The 12,350-nt window shown below is 33.1% G+C and overlaps 1 pseudogene; it reads right to left on the reverse strand.

Moving 5' to 3' along the window:
• Positions 1–9,079: 9,079 nt before the first annotated feature.
• Positions 9,080–12,350, reverse strand: part of LOC109050596 — a 12,097-nt pseudogene continuing 8,826 nt past the window's right edge.

A 12,350-nucleotide genomic window follows, 5' to 3' on the forward strand; every position in this document is an offset into this window, starting at 1 on the left:
TTTATAAAGTAATAGTATTGTCTACTATTTATATCTATCTTTATATCTATCTATGTAATATACAAATTTGTACATAAATATATAGTATTAATTTAAATAGTTTATTGTTTACAAAAACCAACAAAAAAAACTATATATATAAATAATATCTATATAATTAAATATATATTATAGATATAGATCTATAGAATATTTAAAAATCAAAAAAATTGAATTTGACAATAAAATTAAATTATTAATTTGTAATGGTTTAAAAAAATATTTACATTGCAAACTGATCAATATCATTGTCAAACTGCAAAATCTAAAATCCAAACTGAATTGTTAAATCGTTCCAATATCCAAGGGCATACATGATAAACTGTAACACAGAGAAATTGTTAATACAAAATAAATTTGATAATTTGGGTTATAATGTACTCAAGCCTGTTTACATTGCAACTGAAATATAATTTTGAATTCAATCGAAATCAAACTCGAATATGTAAATCAGTTCCATATCTCGGCCTAATGTAACTATAACAACAGAGAATCTCTTAATACAAAAAAAATATTGTCACAACAAAACAAAATTTGTACATTTGAATCTCTCTCTCTCGCTCTCCCTCTCTCTCTCATCTCGTCACTCGTCTCTCTTCTCTCCGTGATCTCGCTCAAAAAACTCTCGCTCTCTCTCGTCTCTCTCTCTCTCTCTCCGCTCTCCGATCCTCTCTCTCTCCAACTCCTCCTCTCCTCTCTCTCTCTCTCTCTCTCTCCTCTCGGCGTGGGTCTAGGTGAATTAAGGCCGTGGTGGATTATTTCTTTGTGGAGTTGGGCTGTGTTGAGAAAGCACTTTGAGACACTCCAGGCATTCCTGTTTATGGAGGATGGGAGAGTTTGCCTCTCTCTCTCAGCGATCAGCTCTTTGAGAAGGTCCTGAACCATTTTTCTTCTTGCGAACTAAATCTGATTAAAAATGGACCAAAATTAAAACATTTCGAAAGATCAACTCAGAATGCCATCTCGGCTCAACTAACCATGCAGCATAATGAGGTCTAATGTGATGCATGCATAAAGAAAACTACTGTGTGAAATGGCGTATCGTTGTGTGTTGTGTGTTTGGCTGGGCACGTGGTCAGAGACGACCCGGTGAGTCTGCTGACCACCGCTGGTGTTGAAACTCCATTCTGCAATAATGGGGGCCTTACAGTAACAGCGTTCACGGCGGACTAGCGAGCTGGCTGGCTAACTTTCACGTTTGCGGTCTACGATATCTCCCTGAGATCTTCCAATCCTCACGCGCCAGACTCGCTGTGAACTGTCTCGACTCCGATACAAGGTCCAAGAGACGCCCCACTGTGTTCTGTTCTTGCAGCTCCTGGATGCAAATATTTTTCGTAATCCTCGCTTCGTTCTGTCTGTAGGTGGACTGGCCGGTGACTATCGTCATCACAGAACAGCTGTCTGAACAAATACAACAGACTCTTCTCTTTCCTGCTGCAGCTCAAACACATGGTGTGGTCCCTCCGAGACGTTTGGTTTCACCTCAAGAGGACGGGTGAGATTTCTGCCCCTCATTGCACACTCAGTGAATGTATGAAACTCTGCACACAGAGACGTACATTTCCATGGTCCATTTTGGTCTTCAGTTCTCATATGCTGGTTATGAAAAAAGGTACTGTTTTTAAATCTGTCACAGTGGCCTTTGTATAGATCTGTTCCAAAAACCCAGGGAACTGCTTACATCGGCTGTAAAGCTTGTTCCAAACAGGAGGCAGCAGAATTATAAATTTAATATTTAGAGATATATATAATTCAGATAGGACAAAATTTAAGGTGCCCTTCGTGTGTGGTAAAATAATAGAATGATGTTTTGATGTGAGAGTTTTTGGTGGGATTTTTTTAATTTGTTGGGGTTTTTGTGTTTTTTTTCACAAAACATTTTTATTAACATTACACTTATATATTTTGGGTAATTCTATGTAGCTTTTAAAAATACTATACAAAAAATGTACTATATATATACATACATGCACTAAAATTTCTCAAAGTAATACAATTTTTCAGTAGTATATTAAACCATAATAAATAATAAAATGATACATGTATATTTTAGTAATAAGGTTTATGTATAACTTAATTCTATTGCAAATATATATTAATACATAAATATTATTTTATCTATATATTATTTTAAATATATATATATATATATATATATCTATATCTATGTGTATATATGTATGTAGTATATATATATATAACTTTTTATCTAATTATTGTATGTATCTATGTATTATTTCTTATATGAATTTTGTGTAAAATCTTATAAAAAATTGTTTATTGTTTAAATATATTAATCAACTATGTATAATTTGCTTATTTTATGATTTTAAAATACTAATCTATATATTACAATCAAAAATTAAATCTTACAAATCTTTACAATCTTTACAGTCTGTTTTAAATATTATATCTGTGTGTATTTATTTGTCATTTCTCACAGTAGCTACAATATTGCTGGAAAATTATAAGAGGAGCAAACATTACTTCCCTGAGGAAAAATAAGTATCTAGCTTGACCATGTGTCACCGTGTGGACAATTTATATTATAAAACATATAAAAACTATAAAACTCAATACATCGAAAAGAGAAAAAAAAGAAAATACTTTATGCAACAAAATGACACTTATAACGTTTGTAAATGTTGCTAATTGTATATGAAACGGTTGTTTTAGGATACCTTTATTTTTTTATATGGAATTGTTCTAATAATTATAATAGGAGATTGTGTATGGTAGCTGGTCTGTTTTATCAGTTCCATCAGCTGCAGCTCTACAGACACGAGATGCAGCACTTTGTGACCGTGTGTCAGGGCTTACATCGCTAACCAGATCCTTCAGGTGTCCCTGGAGCGAGTTTCACACACAAACTGAGCCGCGCCAACAGACCTGGACGCGATTCACCCGCACACACGCCGAATACCTCAACAGGAGCCATCTATCTAGGTTTGGAGGACACTCCTTCCACCATACACAAACATGTACACCATTCACTGTGCCTAATACAAGATGTGCCTATACAGATATCTGGAGCGGGATATGAAGCTGGGATGGGTTTTTTTTTTACTCTCTCAGGGGTTTGCTGACGGAGAAAGCTGCCCCCGTCATGAACATCATCCACTGATTCTTTAGTTTGGTGGTGAAGGTTATCGCGGGGAGGTGGTACGCTCAGGGGTGGGGGGTCGCGTGAGTGGGAGGTTTGTTTGTCATGGTTTAGTTGTAATGCAGCTTCAAATACTACTCCCGCTTCCTGTTCAAAGGTGAGCTGCTTCTACAGGTGTAAACACTGAATGATCAGAGTTCTGTGACGGGAACGATAAGATAAGAGTGTCACACCTGCCCGTCCAGATACAGACAGATGTGTGCCTATACAGTCACCTCAACCTGATATCAATTATATACATCAGTATTTTTCATTTTTCCTTTTTTTTTTGTTTGTTGTTGTACCAAGTAGATTTAAAATACAAAGAAATCCAGTTATATAGAAAGTTATATAGAAAAGATAAAGTATTAAAATATATAAATATTTTTAATTTTTATTAACAAAAAATTTATAGAAACATTTTTCTTAACATTAAAAAAATATTTTATTTTTTAATAAAAATAAAATATTTGTATATTTTATAAATAATATATATTATAAATATTATATCAATATATATGAATACTGCATATATTTATTATGTATATATAAATACAAACACAGGCATGTATAATATATTTAAGAAAAATATACATTATATATTAAAAATATTTATTTATGTATATTTAAATGTAAATATTTTTTATTTTATATTATTTATGTGTTTATTATTTTGTGTATTTATACATAATAAATATACACAGTAAACATACATATATTATGTAAACAAAAACTTTTATTTTTAATGTTATTAAAAATAGTGTTTAGATAGAAAGGTACACACACTAAAAAATTTTTTTAACACAAATATATACTTTATATTTACTCATGTGTTTCTTTTATTGTTACATTTTCAAAAAAGAAACTGTAAAACCTAATTTATTAGCATTTATTTAATTTTATTTATTAGCATAATTGCAATAATTCCTAGAAAATATACATGTCTTTAACTGTAAGTTCATACCCTTTCGCTTGAAAATCCTGGCAATCTGTGCAAAACATTACAGATTCATCATGTTCAGCCAATCCACACTAATGAGCATCTCAATTAAATTTTTTTGTGGAGAATTAAACCACCAACCACATCACAATCCTGGCAATCTGTGCAAAACATTACAGATTTAACAGTTTGCAAGACAAGGAGCCGCTGTAAAACTAACCAGATGGTGCAGTCTTTGGAAAACCTGGCTAAATAAATACTGTATTGTTGCCAGCAGAGTCATCACTAATACAGCTTGTTCTTGAGCAGAGATTCATGCAAGCCAAATGTTCCATCAGGACGTTCAGACGTGTAATAAAACACCTCTAAAGGGTCTATATCCTACTCTTCTGAAGTATTTGATCTGTTCTTGAACTCTTTGATAAATGTTCTTGTATCTGATCAATCACAAGACGTGTAATAAAACACCTCTAAAGGGTCCTATGGACACACACGTATGTAAATTTTGAATCCAAGCATCATATTTTAATAGTTAGTTCAAATTAGTGGTTTCATAATGGGGCTGTTTTAACAATTTGAATCAATGGTCGTTTTTTGTAAAATAATCAAACTTTTCACAAAAGACGCCATTAAAAAATAAATGTTGAATGGCTGTATATTTATGCTTGTTTTTCTGCAGTGGTGATACAAACTGTGGATAAAGGTGTATCAGCCACCATCTGGAGGATTCCTGTTGCGGATGCACCCCTCAATACCATAACTACTACAAAGACTCTTGATTTGTCCTCTGACCTGCTGCTTTAGTATCATGTCAGTGTGTATATAACCAAAGCAAACAATCACAATTGCCCGTAGCTGTTTTCCAGTGACAAACACCAGTCCATTTTGCTCTGTATTGATGCTGTTCAGCGTTTCCTGTTCTGATGTGTGCACTGATGCTTTTCTCCACAGAGGCTAAACTATGTGATGTGTAAAATAAACTATTTAATTTTCAGATTTCGTTTTCACGACTCATAAAAGGAAGTTAGAAATGGTCACAAAGCTTTATTAAAGTGTTGTCCATTCTGAACAGATGTTACTGAATCTAATAGACCAGTAACTGCTGTGCTGAACAACCAGTCACACCTTCATGAATATTTTTATTTGTCGTCATGCTAAAGCTCGTCGCAGGTTAAACTTCAGACGGTTACTGAGGCATATTTTTATTTGTCAAACCGCAAGGCTCATGTTCACTTCCAGCACACATAAATGTAAACAGTTTCAACGTCATTCACTAGCAAACAGCTTCCAGGAACTTGGATTTCATCGAGTTAAAACCCTTCAGTTCACAAACCGATTTGCAGATAAATTGATATAAATGAGTGTTTAATAAAGTGCTGTGGATGCGCTGATCCATCTGCTCTGAGGAGAAAAAGCCCTTCCGCACAAAAAAAAATAAAAAAAATAAAATAGAAAATGATTTAATTTTGTTGCCAGACTCACCCTGAGATTATTCATTTATCCACGGAATGAATGTTCAAATATGACACAGTTGTTTTTCATCTACAGGATGTCCGAATTTCCTATTCGAGTTAATCTGTTCACTGTATTAAATATAAACACACAACAGGAAGTAAACATATTCTAGAGGTTTTAAGTTACTGTTTTAAAAGCAATCTAAATTGCATGTTTAAAAGAAAAAATGAAAACCAAAAATTCAGAGAAAAGTAGTAGAATTTTGTTTTGCATTCTGCTGAATCCCAATCTGCGCAAAACATAAATCTAAAATACATTTATGCAGCAAGTCGAAAAGTTGCATCCTTTTAAATCAAAATATCTGCATGTAAGCATTAACATCTACCTTAATAACCTTAAATTAATGGTTCACTCACAAATAGAAATTGATATATACGAGTTTGTCTCTTCATCTGAACAGATTTGGAGAAATGTAGCATTGCATCACTTGCTCCCCAATGGATCCTCTGCAGTGAATGGGTGCGTCAGGGGGGGGGGGAATGAGAGTCCCCAAACAACTGATAAAAACATCACAATAATCCACAAGTAATCCACACCACTCCAGTCCATCAGTTAATGTCTTGTGAAGTGAAAAACTCCATGTTTGTAAGAAAAAAAAATGCATCAAGACATTTTAGCTTTAAACCGTCACCTCTGCCCAAAATATGAGTCCACATATTTGATTACATTTATTCATGTTACTTTGTCTTTTTCATTGTCTTTATCATCTGTTTGGACTCTCATTCTGACGGCACCCATTCACTGCAGAGGACCCACTGGTGAGCAAGTGATGCAATGCTGCATGCTCTGATGAAGAAACACACTCATATCCTGATGGTGAGTGAATTTTTATTTAAGTTTTTTTTTTTTTTTGGAAAGTATTATTTATCTTTTTTTTTTTGATGTTTTTTTTTTTTTTTTAAAGAGAACACAACAAAAATATTTTTTTATGTAGTATTAGCATTCATGAATGCATATTTTAAAACTTGCTAATTCTGCCATACTAATCGTTGCTAGTATGCAAAAATTGGGATTCACACAGGCTTTGCAAGACATAATTTCAAACGGCATCACAATTAAGTATAATGGAGCTTTATGGAATGTAAATGTTAATGAAAATCCGCATTTAAATATTTCAGATGCAACAGGAAGAAAGAATGTTCAAATGTTCCAGGTTTCATTGGAGGTGTTTGCTTATAACGTATTGTGTAACATCTAAACCTTTCCTGTATCATGAGCAACAGAATGAACTATCATTTAAAAAAAAAAAAAAACAGTTTGTAGCTAAAACAACTTCTGACATTAGGAAACAATTTTAAACGGTAATGAAGTTTAAATGACAATCAAATTGCGAATAGAATCATTAAAAGACTTTTTCCTTAAAGTGACAGTACACCCAAAAATGAAAACCCTTGAGTTGCTCTTTTCCACACAATTAAACTGAAACAGTAATTTACACTGCTGAACTCCAAAAAGTACCATTAAAATATAATAAAATGAGTGTATAGTACTCAAGCACTATATTTGGAGTCATGCAGTACCCTTGCTTGAGCAACTCTCATTTGTTGAGGAAACGGTAGAAATGTTCATTTTTGGGTGAATTATTCCTCTAACTTGTAAACTCATGTCTGATGTGTTGAAACTGAAAGATTACAACAAGCCTTTATCCTTCATCAGGTGCATCTAAAAAAAACTGGGTAGTGCTAAACAGATCACCTGTTGTCTTTCCCTTCATTAGTGTCTGTCTAGAGATGAGAGAACAGCAGCAGGAAATGAGAGTGTGTGTGTGTGTGTGTGTGTGTGTTGTGTTCAGATCAGGCCTCTGACTCCTGCTCGTCCGGTCCGGCTGCTTCCACTGCAGCCCCCGTCTCGCTCTCCAGCAGCAAAAACTTGCCATCGTTCGTCAGAGGCATGGCCTTCATCAGCTGGGCCAGAGCTTCAGGGTCCTGACCAAGGGTTGAGGTTCACGTCATGAAAATCACAAGGGGACAATAAACCCCCACTAAAAATATACACATTGGAAATGACCTTTGAATGTAACTGTAAAAATGTGTATAAACACATTGGAAAATTTAACCCAATGCTTCCATCCAATGCAATCCAAATTAATCAATACAAGTTTTAGAAATATATATATATATACACATCGTTCATTTAGGGTCTTAATCTATTCTTAATCTATTCACAATAATATTATTATATTTATTTATATTTTAATACTAATATATTCTCAATTTTTAATATTAAATTTATTTAAACTATATTCTCAACACCATTTAATACAATACTATACTTTAAAAAACTTACCAGTATAATAATGTGTATTATTTCATTAGTATCAGTTTTGAATATTAACATGTAATAGGATTATACTAATATATCATAATAAGATACCATTTTTGTTGATTTAAAGAGCTTTATTACTATAATCAAATATTATCAGTCTTTGATAACAATAAACAGTAAAACATTTAATATCAATATACAATTACCATAAAATGCTTGGTGTTTTTAATTTTTAAAAAATTTTTCAAATGACTCAACAGTCTGTCAATATAGTATTTCAAAGAATACCATGGTAATAATTCTGTTAATCTTTTGTTAGTTGTTATGTTTTCACAGTGATATTTTACAGAATATTTTACGCAAATATATACAGTATATAACAGGCCGCTGTCAATCAAGTTAAAGCGCATCCCAAAATAAATGTTTTGTGTTTTACGTGATATGTTTGTGTACTCGTATGTGTATGGTATATATATAGATATAGTATATATATATATATATATATATATATATAGATCATAATCTAATAATAGCGCTTGTATATATAATCGATTTGACAGCCCTAGTTTGACAGACTATATATATTTTTGTATTTTTTTGTTTTAAGTATGTATTTTTTAGAGTATATTTTTTTATTCTGAAAAAAAAAAAAAAAAAAAAAAAAACGAGCAATCACATTCAAACTTAACATTAATTGGCTGTGAATAGTGTTTAAAATGGCAGATTTTTAAATCTCTGAACATCAGATATTAGTTTGTGTTGTTTTACCTTCTTTTCTTGGGGGCCAGTGAGATCATCCTTCCCCGGTTTAATCGTATAACAAATCTGAGGAGAACAGCAGAAATTCAGGCATGTAATTCTGATATTAAATATGTGATGTATAGCGTTAATGTTTATGAGTTTCAGACAGACCTGCCTCCTTCTCTCTTCAGTGTTGCTCTCAAACGCGAACACATCTGAAGGAGGGCTGATCCTCCCGCCTCCTGTCGCCTCCAGGTTCGCTCCCCTGCAGAACAACGACCCCATCAGGCCTGCCTGGTTCCTCCTGATGGGCGTCAAACTGTAGGTCACGTCCTTCATCTGGAACCTGACACAACACACACACACACACACACACTACTGTAAGATGTTTCTGCTGTTGATCCAGAGAGATGTCATCGCTGAATGTATTGGCTTCAGTAGCCCGAGGTCTTATTAATAAAATCAGGCACTACACTGATTTTGGTGACTTGGTCTTGCGGATCTGTCATCAATCTGTTTGAGAGACACAAAAACATTTTGGAGCTCCCATGAGCATCCTGCACACATCTAAACATGTGAAACAGTCCCAGGTCAGAAGCAGTTCTACCTGATGCAGGTACTGGTTGACCGATCAGGTGGGGGGATTCCGCTGGTTTTGAAGATGTTTGTGAATATTGCGCGAGGGCGGCGAGAACCTGCCTCATGGCTTCATAGATCACTTGCCCTTTGTGTGGACCCGACCCAACGGCCATCGTAACCCAAGAACCTTCAACGGCCAGAACACCTGCTGCAGGAGCGAATCTGGGATATTTGACATAAAATAAAAGGAAAAAGAGAAATTATATTTTTTGCAAAAAGATATTTCCTATTTTAAGAACATAATGTGTAATAATCACATTTTCTTACCACATATTTATATTATCCCACCCACATATTTAATATTTTGTGTTGTGTGTGTAGATATAGAATATATATATATATATATATATATATATATATATACTATATATATATATATATTATAATATTATATTATATATATAATATATATATAAAAAGTCCTGAATATATTTAAATTACGTGTTTAATATAATATACTAAGTAATAACTTGCAATTTAATAGTTGGTAACATAATAAATATTTTTTTTTTTTTATGTGATAAACCCACCAGAAGTATTATACATTTATTATAATATATTACAACTGATATAATTATAACATTTTTTTATTAGCTAATATTGGTTTTAAAAACCTACCTTTCTATTATTCTCAAAATTTATATATATGGATTTAAATATAGAAAATGTATAAAAAGTATACACAAAATATTTACAATACTTAATCTATTGCTAAGTTATTTACTTAAGGCTCATATTATTTTGATTATATATATATATATATAGATGTTTTTTTAATACTTTTTTAAAAAAATAGGATATTCAAAACAATATAGCATATTTACACCAAATGTCATTAAAAACTTGTATCAATTAATAGACAGAAAGATTAGTAAATAACTCCGTATAATATTAAATATAGACCATGCTCTCACTATGTAAAAATTATATAAAACATATCAAAACATATAGTACATTAAACAATCATAATCCATTAAAATTACTTCATAATCTGCAAAAAAAAAAAAAAAAAATATATATATATATATATATATATATATATATATATATATATATATATATATATATATATATATATATATATATATATATAAATAAATAAATATATATATATATAAATATATATATTTATATATATATATATATAAAGTAAGTACTTTATTTATTTAACACTTCCCCAGTGTGTCGAGAGTTGAAACAGGCTCGTCTCACACGTGTGTGTCTGAATCAAACCGTCATCATCCTCCGTCTCACCAAAGGGGGTTTGTGCGTCTGACAGAAGAAAACAAACCTGCCGTTATAACGAAACAGAGACAGTAAAACTATAAAACACACTGTAAAAACACACACACACACTGATACGTTCATATAAACACTTACTTCCACAAAAGGCCAAACTGTTTCTCACATAAATCTCTTCAGCATGTCCAGGTGGTGTTTGACCTCGAAACCTCAGCTTCGGCTCAGTTTCATGGTCCAGGAACTCCAGGCGGAGCAGCTTACAATGTCAAACTGGATTGGGTATTTCCTGGGACGATCAGATCCCTCAGGCTCCCGAGGAGCTGCAGAGGGGGAGTTTCCTGAGGCTCTCTGGGAGGTCACGCCGCCCTGGTTTAAGCTCTGTGGAGGAGAATAAAAAGCAGGACTTTAAACAATAGTTTATAAAAGCTCTATTACAAAAAGATTTGAATAAACTATAAGCATATGAATGTTTAGTCATCATGAAATATTAGTACCGGTCTGGGAGTTAGGAGAACCCTCTGCTGCAGCTACTCAAAGCTTGTGATGGGAAATCACAGCCTGGAGGGCAGATCTGATGCAACCTGATCGCCACGAAAGCCTGAAAACATCACACACACCACACACACACACACACACACACACTTCAGCCGTCTCACCGTGTGTGTCTGAATCACCGTCATCATCCTCCGTCTCACCAAAGGGGTTTGTGCGTCTGACAGAAAACAAACCGTTATAACAGAGCAGAGACAGTAAAACTATAAACACACTGTAAAACACACACACTGATACGTTCATATAAACACTTCACAAAAGGCCAAACTGTTTCTCATAATCTCTTCATGTGTCCAGGTGGTGTTTGACCTCTGACCTCGCTCCGGCTCGGTTCTGGTCCAGGAACTCAGACGCGGGCAGCACAATGTCAAACTGGATTGGTGTTCCTGGGACGATCAGATCCTCAGGCTCGAGGGCTGCAGGGGGTTTCTGAGGCTCTCTAGAGGTCACGCCGCCTGGTTTCGCTCTGTGGAGGAGAATAAAAACAGGACTTTAAACAATAGTTTATAAAGCTCTATTAAAAGATTTGAATAAACTATAAACGCATGAATGTTTAGTCATCATGAAATATTAGTACCGGTCTGGGTTAGGAGAACCCTCTGCTCGCTTCTCAAAGCTTGTGATGGGCGTCACAGCCTGGAGGGCCGTCTGATGCAACCTGATCGCCACAGCCTGAAAAACACTACACACACACACACACACACACACACACACAAAAACACCCAACTGGGACAGATACATAGATTTACCAGTGCTCACATTAGGTATCTGATACATACAAAATGTATAAAAAAATAACGACAATAAATAAATAAATAAGTGTGATAAAGTAAACTGTAATTAATACAGTTAAATTTGTTTTATTTCAATTAAAAACTAATGTGTGTATATATATATATATATATATATATATATATATATATATATATATATATATAAAATATAGAAATTGTATTAATGACTTATATTTAATTTTGACTGTTTTCTTTGAAATTTATATATATAATCCAAATAATTGCATTTTGATTATTAAAAATTATATTTTTCTAAATATATTACAAATATATATAAAATATAAAACAAATATATACAAATGTTTTAAAATATACCAATTAAAATGTATAAAGATGTTACTATGTATGTATGTATATATTATTAATATACAACATTAAGAAAAAACAATTCAAAGAATCCTGAATAAAGTATCACAGTTTCCAAAAAATATTTATAAAGTACAACCATTGCCATACGTAACTGAACAAGTAATAAAAT

The sequence above is a fragment of the Cyprinus carpio genome, chromosome A25, assembly GCF_018340385.1.
Source record: "Cyprinus carpio isolate SPL01 chromosome A25, ASM1834038v1, whole genome shotgun sequence".
In the NCBI taxonomy this organism is placed as follows: domain Eukaryota; kingdom Metazoa; phylum Chordata; class Actinopteri; order Cypriniformes; family Cyprinidae; genus Cyprinus; species Cyprinus carpio.